Consider the following 12,337-nt stretch of genomic DNA (forward strand, 5'->3'; position numbering starts at 1 on the left):
CTGCCTATGTTGTACAGTGCAGCGTGAAGGAAACATTTTCCAAAACTGTGTCAGCTCAAAAGTTGTAAGAAAACCTCTCCAGCTGCTTTAACTCTCTTCATTTTTGTCATTTAATGTGACACTCGATGTATAACTGGAGCCTCACATATGCAAATGGTGAGGCTCCAGTTCGACACCCAGTTCGACACCACTTTACAGTATATGACAAAAGCATGGCAGACTGTGCCGGACCGGCAGATAACTTCCGCTTATTTTTACCATATTAAACATTGGAAATCCTCCCACTTGTATTTGTGACACTTGATTTTGGCTCCACCTAAGACACTCTTAAATCTTCAAACACTTTTCTCTTCTCCCGCAACACTCTTGTCTGTCGGCACTATGTGGCAGCGTTGCATGACAACCCCTCTCACCACGGAAAGGAACCTAACAGCTTTGGTAAGAAAGGAGAGAAGGACCTGGCCAGTACGGGGCTCGAACCCGTGACCTTGGCGTTATTAGCACCACGCTCAAACCAACTGAGCTAACCGGCCTCACAACAGTGCTCCTCTCTGTGCTGCAAAAAATCGAACTCAGGGAATTTCTTTTGTCCTCCTTTGAATAGAAAGCCGTGTAATTCAGTGTACGGGCTTTCTCGTGCAGTTTCATGGTTCTTGTAACCCAAATCCTACACTGGCCTGAAGTGCCCCCCCATTTCACAGCATTTTTCAGCTGATTTAAAATGTACCTAAAGGAGAAGCATTATTGAAGACCATCAATTACCAAGAGCTTTTGTCAAAGGTTTTGGTGGTCATTTTGAATGACCACAGAGCGCTGTGACCTCGGTTTTACATCTCATCCAAAAGACAGCGCCCTTTTACAACACAGCATCTCCGTCACTATACTGGGGCATTGGGACCCGCACAGACCTCAGGGTGAGCGCCCCAACGCCGGCACCATTAACACCGCTTCCAGCTGGAAGCTTTGTTTTTCCCTGTAGCTCACCCTCATCCGGGTACTGACCTGGCTCACACCTGCTTAGCTTCAGTGGGTTTTTTGAGTTGCGAGTTGCAAGGGGATGCAAGTGATGGAGCCGCTCGCTGCAAAAGCCACTGCATTGGCCGGGAATCGAACCCGAGCCTCCCGCGTGGCAGGCGAGAATTCTACCACTGAACCACCAATGCTCAGTGCCTGGGCCTTCAAAAAAGACGCTTTTTTGGTGGTCTGTGCAAAACGCGTCGACATCTGCTTCCAGCTGCAAAATGCCATTCGCGGACGCTGAAGAACTTATTTCCAAGGCAGCGGGTACAAGCGATTGGGCGTTTTAAAACCACCAGGAACAGCAAAGAGGCACGCTTCTTTGCTTGCGCCGAAACACACCGACTGGAGGCGGATAACGTAGTCGGCAGGATTCGAACCTGCGCGGGGAGACCCCAGTGGATTTCTAGTCCATCGCCTTAACCACTCGGCCACGACTACAGCAAGCCCCACTGCCGCTGCGTTCTTGCTACAATCTTACCTGGATCGCGAGGTGCCGGCGGAAGCCTATTTCAAAGTCGTTCTCCGTTTCATAAAAACATTTCCAAAATACAAGCCTTGCAGACAGACACGCCTCAGAGGACTTAAGGGTGGCTTCATGTCGGAATGATAAAGTCTCCCCGTCCGGACATGAAAATGCCACTTTGTTACACACAAAAAAAGAATCAACAACAGAGAAATGCCCACAAGCATTTGAAAAGCCGCACCACGTCGCACTTGAAATAGCTCTTACATTAGTGGTAGACGCAGGAATCGCCTTTTTATTTACGCTCTTACCAACGCGATGGAAAGCAAAACAAAGCAAAGCAGAGCAAAACAAAACGAACAAACGAAAACCCTCACGTCCCGCACTTGCGTATAACGCCGTTACGTGCCCAAGCGGTATTGTACGTCATCTTAGCACTGCACCCCGGGGCGTAAGGTATATGGGAACGAGCACACGCCACGAATCATCTCGAATCGCTCCCTATAGCTGTAAGGCGCCTTGAAGCGTGCACCCCCAACATTCTTCTTTGCGCATCTGTGAAAGGTACACTCTTGAGCAAACTCTGAACCAGCTCTAAGGAAACTAATCCGATTAAACGTTACTTTGACTCATCCTTTAAGGGACCCTTGTTAATTGGAGAAATCAATGATTTCTAATGAATTCTGTATGCGTTAAAAGTCAGCTATACACAGTATAGCTGCTCATGATGTTTCCCGAGCCGAAACACAGTGCGTTTTTCCAAGCCATCTGACAAAGCCCGCCCACTGAAAACTGCAGCAGATCGTGTAAAGACGTTCAACTTTGTAACTACTGCACGCACAGGAAGCAGAATAAATTCCTCTTTTCAAACTGTCAAAGGTTTGCTTTGCGAACCCTGCAGGACATCGCACAATCTCTTTTGAACGGGGACAAACGATTTCTTATGGGGCGCAGTAAGTACAGACGTTTAAAAAGCTCCACTCATGCCGACGATGCAGCATGAAGGAGCGCAACCTAACGTTTGACAGACAAAAGCCGGGCGCCGCTACGAGCAATATGAAATCAAACTGACAGCACAGGGCGTTTCCCGCTGACTCAAAAGTGATCTCGACAGACGCTGTTCTCTGCATAAAGCCGAAAGAGCTAAAGAGCGTTTCTGTTGAGACGTAACAAGTTCGTTTCTTTCTACCATGATGTCACCACGACAAAATCTGTCTTTAAACACCTTGCTCTCGTTTTCGCTTTCGCCGATTGTATTGCAAGCCCGCGGAAGCTGGTGTAGTGTGCTCTCACGAGGCACCAGTTCTGTAGAGTTTGGGCATTTACGGGGACAATTATTAATTGTAGCTAAAAATTATTTTTGTGTAAGTCACAAAAATAATTATTTTAATGGCTTTAGAATCCAACTATGCGATATAACTCAAACAACGCACACACACAGGTACTAATACACGAGGATACATTTATTAATACATAGAATATGCATGTAAACCTAACAGATCTTATCGAGAGGGTTATCAGAATACAAAAGGTATATATTCATTCAGTTACAAAGAGTTACATATATCAAGAGGACATACGTTCAGTATATCATTCATCTAGACCGTTTCATAATTGAACTTGATTACAACTTCTACATTAGATACTCAAAACAAGTACATAACTCTTAGGAATTAAACTGATATCAACTGGTTGGGATAACAATGGAATTCTCGAGCTGTAATGCAGTGAAGTTGAATACTCATCCAATCTCTCGGGATTCAGATCTCCTGTGGGCACAAAGGAACAGTTGCAGGCTGTTGCTGTCCAATCCGCACTCTCTGGCTAGGTGCCAGGCTGTGCTGTGCTGCTTGCGACGGTGCGCTGCTGATGCTCACTGACCGGCTAGTTAGTGTTGGCTTTAACTAGCAAAGTTTGTGCACAGGAGAAAAGATGACTGTGGGTCCCAGCAGGTCAGGAAGAGGACCGATTCGTTCCTGATGAAGCGCTTGTTCTGAATAGTGATTCAGCTGTCCACAGTTCTGACCTGTTCATGAGGTTTGCTGCTGATGCTAACCTCGGGTGGATCCTCTGGTTACTCGTGGCAACCTCCGCTCTCGACTTTTAGAACAGAGGAAAGTACTGGCACTCAGACGCACTGGCCGTTCCGTGGTTGTCCGGGCTGAGTCTCAGGATGGTCAAGAGGCGCGCTGTGAGAATGTCCTGCCCTTGGGAGCCTTCTGCTCCTGGGCCGTCCTGCCATGGATTTGTCTTGCACCCCTGGAATTCTCCTTAGAATTCTCCTACTGGAATAGTCCTACTAGTTCTCCTTCTCCAGGCTCTCTGTTGCCTGTTTTTACCTGGAGGAACTTCAGCTTGTCATTGGCTGAAAGTTTAATGGGCATCAGAGTCCCACATGGGTTACATGGCCCTACCAATCCCTGACTGGTTGATCAAGGTGAGATATGAGTCACTTACTCCTGACACCTAGGAATGCAATCCAGATGTCCATCTGGCACTCCCTAGACAGATAGGCGCCAATGGATGACCATTGATCATGATAGCCAGGCTCAGCTAAGTGCATCCCCATTTGGGAGCTGTCCCTTATCAAAAGAAAACATCTTTAAATCAGCCTGCATGAATAGTTTCTCTGTGGTGCAGCCACAGAGATGAAGAGAGAGATGGGGCCTCATTTGGGAAAGCACAGCAACACTTAATTCTTTCTTATTAACAAGCATTGCCTCTACATATCCCCCCTTTTTGAAGGTCACGAGGTCCTGAGGCGTTGTTGCCTTCAAAACAAAACAGAGTTAAGTGATGTCCCTTGTCATTAGAACATTAACCTTAAATGTCCACATTACTCCTCGAGAATTCATACCGGAACCAGCATTGGGAACAAACAGAATGAATAACATCTGGAGTATGTATAAACAAGGTAGGAGACATCATCTCAGTCTAGGCATTACAAATCAGGAAGTTCACTGTCAGTATCTGATACCTCTGTAGGCAGATATTTGGGGAAGAGGTAACTTCCTTTCTTTTGAAATGCTACCTTTGACTCATTCGTGCTACCCGGAGTACATCTTGATGTAAGAGTACAGCATTCAGAGTACATTGTCAGTCATGATCCAGCTTCCCAGCACCAGTGTTACAATAACACCGGTTCCTGTTCCCAGCCCCCCTGATGAACCATGACACCTGTGTTGGGCACCTGCCAGGGTGGTTTGGAGGTTTGTTCCATTAAAGCAAACTAACTACCTGTACATCTTCAGGGCTTACTGTTTCTTGGATTTCTATCCAATTCAATAGTGTGGCACCTGAAGGCATCCACGACCTCAAGTTTGGTCTTATGTTGTCTGGTTGCAGACCGTACAGTGTTAAGTTACCATGCTGTACTATGGCCTCCTTGGGAACTTGCAGGAAACTGTTGGTTAGGTAGCTGCATTGTGGTAGCTGTATCATGCCTGTCACAAGTTATAGTGACAGTTAAATGTGGTGTGCTGACCAGCCATTTACTTCCCATCTGCTCTTCATGGGGTTCATTAACCTCCCTCTGCTCGTTAGTAGCTTTACACCCTTCATTGGTGGATCAGTTAGACACAGCCAATGGATAGCTTTGGTAGCCATACCCATCTCAAGATTTGGAACCGAATTCAATCTTGGATTGCCTTCTGGGTGAGCTATGAGCAATGGGTTTAATGTCACATACTCCTCTACTGAGAAGAGTGAAATCAAGTGGGTTAGGATTTGTGCTATGGCTAGACTGGCTACAGTGGCACTAAGCTCCCTTAACAGGTCTTGTGTCAACATTCTGGCCTGTTGCACACAAGCATAAACCCACTGTATAACACCAACAATCATGTCCACTAGGTGGGGGATAAGATTCAACCCTGTTGCATAGGAAGTTGCCTGTAGGGTTTTCCCTAAGCTTTCCAACTTTTGCTGCTGTTGATACAGTCTGTCACTACCCTCTGGCACCTCTGACACCTGCCTTCTTGGGGCAGTCAGGGTGAGAGTGCCAGTAGCACACAAACCTACCAGAAATAGCAAACACACAACAGTGGCGGCAGCAATCAGTCCTCCCAAAAGTCTTTTCGGGTGGCTGATCCCAGTCATCTCCTTCTGAGTGACTGTCCCCTTTCTAAGCTGGCGCAGCATGTACATGGTCTCTTTCTCAGTATGCCATGTGGCATCTTGGGCACCAACATCCTGGAAATCTGAGGAGATCTGACGCAGCTGCTGATGCTGCTCCTCCATTTCCAGGACATCTGCTTTTTCGATTTGTTCATGCCTGTGCTCTAGGAACCCTGCAGGGGGTGGTGCAGCGGTGGAGCATGCCTGACCCTTGGCTTAGTGGTTATCTGGAGCACCTGAGGGATCTGGGATTGTTACTCCATTCTCACTGTTCAGGTCCACCCTGCACACTTCCTGATTGAGGAATCCCTCTATCGGCATGTTTACAATCGTTCGCTGGACGTGGGTGTAGGACACCTGCTCGCTCCCCCCTTCCCTCTCTAGGGGTTCAGGGAGCTGCCCCAGCACTGGGATAGCTAGTTCACTGTCTTCGAACTCACCATCACCCACCAGGCCCATGTCAGTGCAGGCGGGGATTCTGACACCCCCCTTTTCCATGTTCTGCACTAACAGTCGGGTGGCTTGCCCATCCAGCTCCAGTCTGGCTGAACCACTGTTGGTCAGACTCAGACTGACAAACTGAGCTGGTGGCTGTAAGAAAACCGGCTTGGCTTTCATTCCCTGTCCCTTCTGGGGGACTGGGTGTATTGGCAACCCTGCCGTTGAGGCAGGAACAATCAGGTCAATCTCACTCAATACCTGGTAGTTGTGAGAAATAATGTTACCTGACTGCAGGTTCCCTGGGTCACAGCAGAGGGAATCTCTGTGAATCTCTCTCAAATTCCTCAAATTATCATATTCCCGCCCCTTATGCAAAACCAAATCCTCCTCCCATCCCAGTTTATCCTCGTTATTATAAACAAAATCCACCTAAATTTTCAACATAAAGCATTACACAAAATCAATACCTCAACACGCCATACTCAACAACGATAATTCACCAACAGCCAGAACATGTAACTCCACATTCTCAAATAGACCTCATTTCTATAGCCCCACCCCTTATGCAAAACCAACATCCCTCCCCTGTTCTCTCTATCCGCTGGCGTTTGTAATCGTTTTTATTTTCAAATAAATTTTAGCAAAGTCATGTATTTTAAAAATATTAAGATTTCTATATTTATGTCTTTATTTTGTGGTTTCATTAGTAACAAAGGCTAAACTTTCTTGGAAAAATGTATTTTATGTAAACCATGTTTGCTATTAATTCATTTATGGCTAGAATATGTTCATAGTCTTCCAATGAAAGGAGGGTTCCTTTCGCCATAGTCAGGTTGACATTAGAAGCTGGCCACGCCCGGACTGTTACACCAAAGCATTAGCATGTTAAAGCGATTTCATTGAGGAGTCTAGCTTTCTTAACTAGTAAGTACTGTACTTCCTTGGTTTTTGAGGGGGGGAGGTGTCTTTTGCTGGAAATCTCGCCCCCTTCTACTTTGAAAATACTTGTGAAACCGGTTTAATTCGCCACAGCCAGAACTCCCGCAGAGAGGGGGGTTGTATGCAGCGTATCGGTATACAGTAGATGGGAAAGCCAGAGCCGACCGCTACGCCGCCCACGTGTTATGCTCTTCGTTTATGTCTAAACCGGAACACATCATTATATCTCATTTTGTAGTTCTTAAAAAAAAAATCGTTTGCCCAGTCAAACAGTATTGTTGTTATTGTTTTTAACCTGTAAAGTGCTTTGAGGAGCCACCTTTAAAGGCGCCATATACAATAAAGTTCATTATTATTACTATTGTTAATTTGCTGGACAGAGAGGTGAACATTATTACACAGAAGACAAAGATAGCGATTTACGTTGCATTGTGCATTGTGCTGCTGTAATACAGTTTTAAATAATTAAAAGTCTAAACAGTATCAGCTTTATTTATGGGTTTTAAATAACGGCGATTTAAACGCGATTTAAATCAATATAAATGTTTATATTGTAACGCATAGGTGACTATTCATTGTTATTAAAATGACTTAAATTCGATCATGTTGTGATTAGAAATATACATTTGTTTGGTGCGAGTGAAGTTTTATTTAATCTCTGAGCCATATTGATTCTTATGGAAGCCAATTTCCGCCAGGGAGTAAAAAAAAAAAACACACTATGGTATTCTCTCCGATGCAGTGCAGTTAAAAACATATCTCTGATGCTGTTCCTAAATGAATATCGTTTATGACCATCAGACGCTTTATGCTCCTTTTCTTTTTAACAGTAGATTGAACAGGGAGAGGCATTTCATGATGTACTTTTAACTGATGAAACAACAGTGTCTCTGGAACAGTTTTCAACCACGTTGTTTTATAAAAAGGGGAGATATGTGAACAAGCAAAACCCAAAACAAACATGTACACCATACGTACGCGTACGCGTACGCGTACGCGTTACTGAAGCTAAAAGTTTAGCCTTTTCACTAATGTAACCACTAAATAAAGACATATAGAAATCCCTACATTACAGACTGTATATGGCTAGTATTGGTAGTTTAAAGAAAAAATACAGACCAGTATTCCACTTTCTCCCTAAACATTCTGACCATGTTACTCTTTACTGTTACTGACCATATTAAGTTTAAGTGCCTGTGGGCACTTTTCCTGTCCGTGGGAGGTGGACCGTCTTTCATTAGAAGGTTAGTCTGTTCTACTCTGAGAATGTAGCGGGGGTGGAAAGTGCCCGCGGTCATTTAATTAGTATTAAAATTCGCACTGATTCCCTTGCGAAGATACGGACATAGGAATATTTGTGTGTGGTCAAAAAAATGGCATAAAAACAACAAAGTGAAGGCTGTGAAAACATTCACAATGTACTTTATACACAAAGCAAGTGTTCTCATAACTTTAGGAGGTTTCGTGAAAATGCTACAGGCGTGCCAAAATCGTTTTTTTTAAATTCAAGGTGACTTTACCGCTGTTTTCATTTTCAGATTGTGAATCAAAAAAGGCATTTAATTAAACGCACGATTGCGATTTTAATCAATTACTGTATTGATTGAAAGATACATTCTGTACAGATACAGTACAGTCACATTCTCCTGTCGTCCAGTGGTGTAAAACGAATTAGCAGGTGCTTGAGATAACATCCCACTGAGTGGAATGTTCTCATTTGTTCTCAAGTGTAAAAAGAGGTGATAATTCTTAATAATTCCGTGTCGCATTAACTAACCTCTTCAGTTTATTCCGCCAGACAGTACATTATTATAATTATATCATTATTAAGTTGTTTAGATACGCAATTCCATATTATATTCCCTGTTAATCAAATTCTAAAAGTATGCATTTGTTAGATAACAAGCGAATTCACAGAAAAGGTTAAATACTATCACTTTTCACAAAGTATATAATCCTAATATGGTCAGAAGGAGCACGTAAAAATGTTTCCCAAATAACAACATGTAAGACTTTGATGCTTAAAATGTTTAGGGAGAAATGGAATACTGGTGTGTATTTTTTCTTTAAACTACCAAGACCAGCAATATACAGTACAGTTTACATACATTAATATGTTTATATTCCTAAATTAAAATCGTTTATGAGCATGTGAAAGGCATGGTGAATCGGAGATTCTCAAGAATTACATTGTATGATTAGAAATGAATGCGTGATCGGATCAACTAAATGCTGTGGTGTTACTTTTTGTCAATGAAAAAATAAACTATTTTCGTTTACAAAGACGGTTACAAAGAATGTGGACCAGGGTAATACTTTGAGCTTACAGCTTGTCCAAGGTCATTCATTATTAATACTCTTAGTAATATCTTCAGTAAAGACTTTGATGCATAAAATATTCCTGCATAATTAAAATATTTATGATAAAGGTGGTAGGTTGTGTACTTTTGTCCAACAGAACAATCTTGCTTTTATAAAATATACCGCCTTTTTAATGTTTAATGATTAACATGCTGTAATACACTGTTTAAATTTAAAGTCTAAAGAGTATACACCTTAAATTCTTAATTGAATAAAGATTGTCCCTCAGCAGTGATCAGGATTCAAAACCGACGTTTTCTGCTGACAGCTCAAATGCTGTACAGGAGAGGTTAACCTTTATTAGCTCCACCTGGCGATTTTACAAGGTGATTCCGGATACTATTAACATAATCTAATTTGCGTCCGGTATGATGCGGTATACTGCGAAACGCCCACCGTGTTATACCGCAGCGTACCCCGCTTGTTTTGAATGGCTGCATATGTATATAGACTCTATATATACATTTGGTGCATGCCACAATTTTGGATGGTGGTGGAGGAATAGGGATTTTCTCAACACAGCAGGGACTCCAGTTAAGAATGCTGGGTTTATCTCTGAACTGTTAGAAGCTTTGCAGCTACTGACTGAAGTAGCTGTGGTAATGTGTAAATCACATAATAAAGAAATGTTTCCAGTAACTCGAGGGAACAACTTTGCAGATGCAACTGTCAGGTGAGCAATACTTGTAGAACAGTAGTCTGAGACCTCTGTGAAGCAGAGAAATGGACATGGTTAGAAAAGATTGTGGGGCTGCATGATGATGGGGTGTGGAGCTGACAGCACACCAGACGCCCTGCATGCCCTCACAGCCTAATGCCCTTTATAGCCCGACAAATGCACTCTGTTGGACACCCAGGTGGGAGTCAAATGGTGTGCCGGTTACCCAAAACTGGGTGAGAACCGGGTTTGAAGCCGTAACCACTTATGTGGTATCTGGATGTAATGTTTATCAAAGGAACTCAACTACAGTTCAGGTGCGGGTGCAACAGCTCAAAAGGCCTGCTACTGAGGAACCTTTCAAACCTGGGAAATTGAAAATTGTAAAGGGAAACCTGGGCTCTTATAATCTGTTTTCCTGGTGGGTTGCTGCCACTGCCTCTGTGTCTACCAAACACTTGATAACAGAGATAAGCCCTCGGTGGGCACTGCCCTGCCCCTTGTATTATGATCAAGGAACACACTTCACAGGGAAGGTGTGTCAGGCTGTGGCTGCATTGTTCGGAGTGAGATGGACTGAGATCACCCTCAGTCTGCTGGAACAGTGGAATGAAGGAACAGATCTCTGAAAGATCGACTAGACATCAGACTGAAGGAACGCCATGGGATGCGGGCTGGATCAAACAGAACTGTGTAACAGCCTGTTTGATATCATCACGGGCCAATCAATGAAACTTCCTGGAGGGATGAATTTAGCTGGAGGAATGGATTGTTGAATTTGCTAATTCTCTATTGTAGTATTGTAGGTTGCTAGGACTTAGCAAAGCACATCTATGATGAAGAAAAATATATATCATAATTATAATCCAGATGATTGGGGCATTGGTACATGGCTACAGTCTGTGCTAGGAACATGGAGAGGGTCTCTGGTTCAATACATATTTGTGGGTCTGGTATTATTCGTTATGATCATATCGTTAATATCCTGTTTGAAAAACATGTGGACTAAAGCTGCTGCTTCTGTGCTAATTGTACACCCTGAAGGGATCATGAAGGTCAAAAAATGATTTCATGGGAAAGGTTCTCTTATCTAGTGGCAGAACCTGATGGGTAGAACAATATAGCTTTAAGGGGGGTTACCCTTGGGAGTGATTCCCCTAGATGCAAATGATTATTGTGGTTTGTTTGCTCATAATAAGATGTTTTGCAGGAACGGAACAAAGAGAAATTTTACAACTTCAGCTAGAATTGTTCTGCAAAACGTCACAGCTGAGGCAGGGGAACAATGTGTAGATTTTTCTAAGAGTTATTACCCAGTTGTTGACCAATCTGTTGACCAATGTTGACCAAAAAAGCCTAAGATTATACTGGGCTCCAGCTGTAAGAACTAATGAGTGAATAAGGAGACTGGATTCTGGTGAAAGACTTCAGGAAAAACAAATGGTGTTCACTCAGGTGGAGGGGGCTGTACCAGGTGCTGCTGACCACTGCCACTGCTGTGAAGGTCACAGAAATGGTGCCCTGGATTCATGCTTCCCACTGTAAAAAGGTCACAAACGAACTGAGCAAAGCGCAGGAGTGATGTCTCCACAAGGACAGATGGGGATAACCTGCGTGGGACTGATGTGCACAGCCTTTTTCCTTTTTATGTAGAAGCCTGTCACCACCCCAAAAGAGGAAGAATCTAAACACGAAGCCTCTTTGTATACAAACTGGCTGAATGAAACTGATAATGAGGGGGATATGAGTAATTTGTGGTATAAATTTATAAATCATACTGTAAAGTTAAAGAAATTTAATGCATCTTGTTATATATGTGCTTTAATGCCTCATTCTACAGCCTCACCCATGCGACTTTTTATGAAATGTACTCTTTTATTAATATCACGTTAGAAGGCTTAGACGCTATCAAACAAGAATTAAGGGGAGTTAGATTAATGGTACTTCAGAACAGGTTCGTGCTGGACCTTCAAAATGCAGCATCTGGAGGAGTCTATGCTTTAGTAGGAGACTCCTGTTGTACATATATTCCAGCTAATGACGATGATTACGGAAATATTACGCTCGCTATTCAGCATTTGAAAGAACTAAAAGACAAGGTGAATAAAGAGAGAGGCATAAAAGATACACTGGCTTTTCTCTCCTGGTTAGAATCACTGTTTGGGCCAGGGGGAATGTTTTTCTTTTAAGTTACTAACACCGATTATAGGGGCTGTGATACTTGTCTTCCTGTTTTTATGTTGCTGTATGACATGTATTATTCCAATGCTTCGAAATATGGAAATATGGTACCTAGGGGGATAAACTGTTCATCCTTCCAGTCTGGAGAATTGGCAGCTGTC

General features: G+C 43.3%; 3 non-coding genes across 3 annotated transcripts; all 3 read right to left on the reverse strand.

Annotated features, from left to right (window-relative positions):
* Positions 1-459: 459 nt before the first annotated feature.
* trnai-aau (transfer RNA isoleucine (anticodon AAU)) lies at positions 460-533 on the reverse strand. The gene has a single exon. It is a non-coding gene; the product is annotated as a tRNA-Ile (tRNA).
* A 559-nt stretch (positions 534-1,092) lies between these two features.
* Positions 1,093-1,163, reverse strand: trnag-gcc (transfer RNA glycine (anticodon GCC)). The gene has a single exon. It is a non-coding gene; the product is annotated as a tRNA-Gly (tRNA).
* A 213-nt stretch (positions 1,164-1,376) lies between these two features.
* Positions 1,377-1,458, reverse strand: trnas-aga (transfer RNA serine (anticodon AGA)). The gene has a single exon. It is a non-coding gene; the product is annotated as a tRNA-Ser (tRNA).
* Positions 1,459-12,337: the final 10,879 nt, after the last annotated feature.

Source organism: Lepisosteus oculatus, unplaced genomic scaffold (genome assembly GCF_040954835.1).
Source record: "Lepisosteus oculatus isolate fLepOcu1 unplaced genomic scaffold, fLepOcu1.hap2 HAP2_SCAFFOLD_60, whole genome shotgun sequence".
Lineage (NCBI taxonomy): Eukaryota > Metazoa > Chordata > Actinopteri > Semionotiformes > Lepisosteidae > Lepisosteus > Lepisosteus oculatus.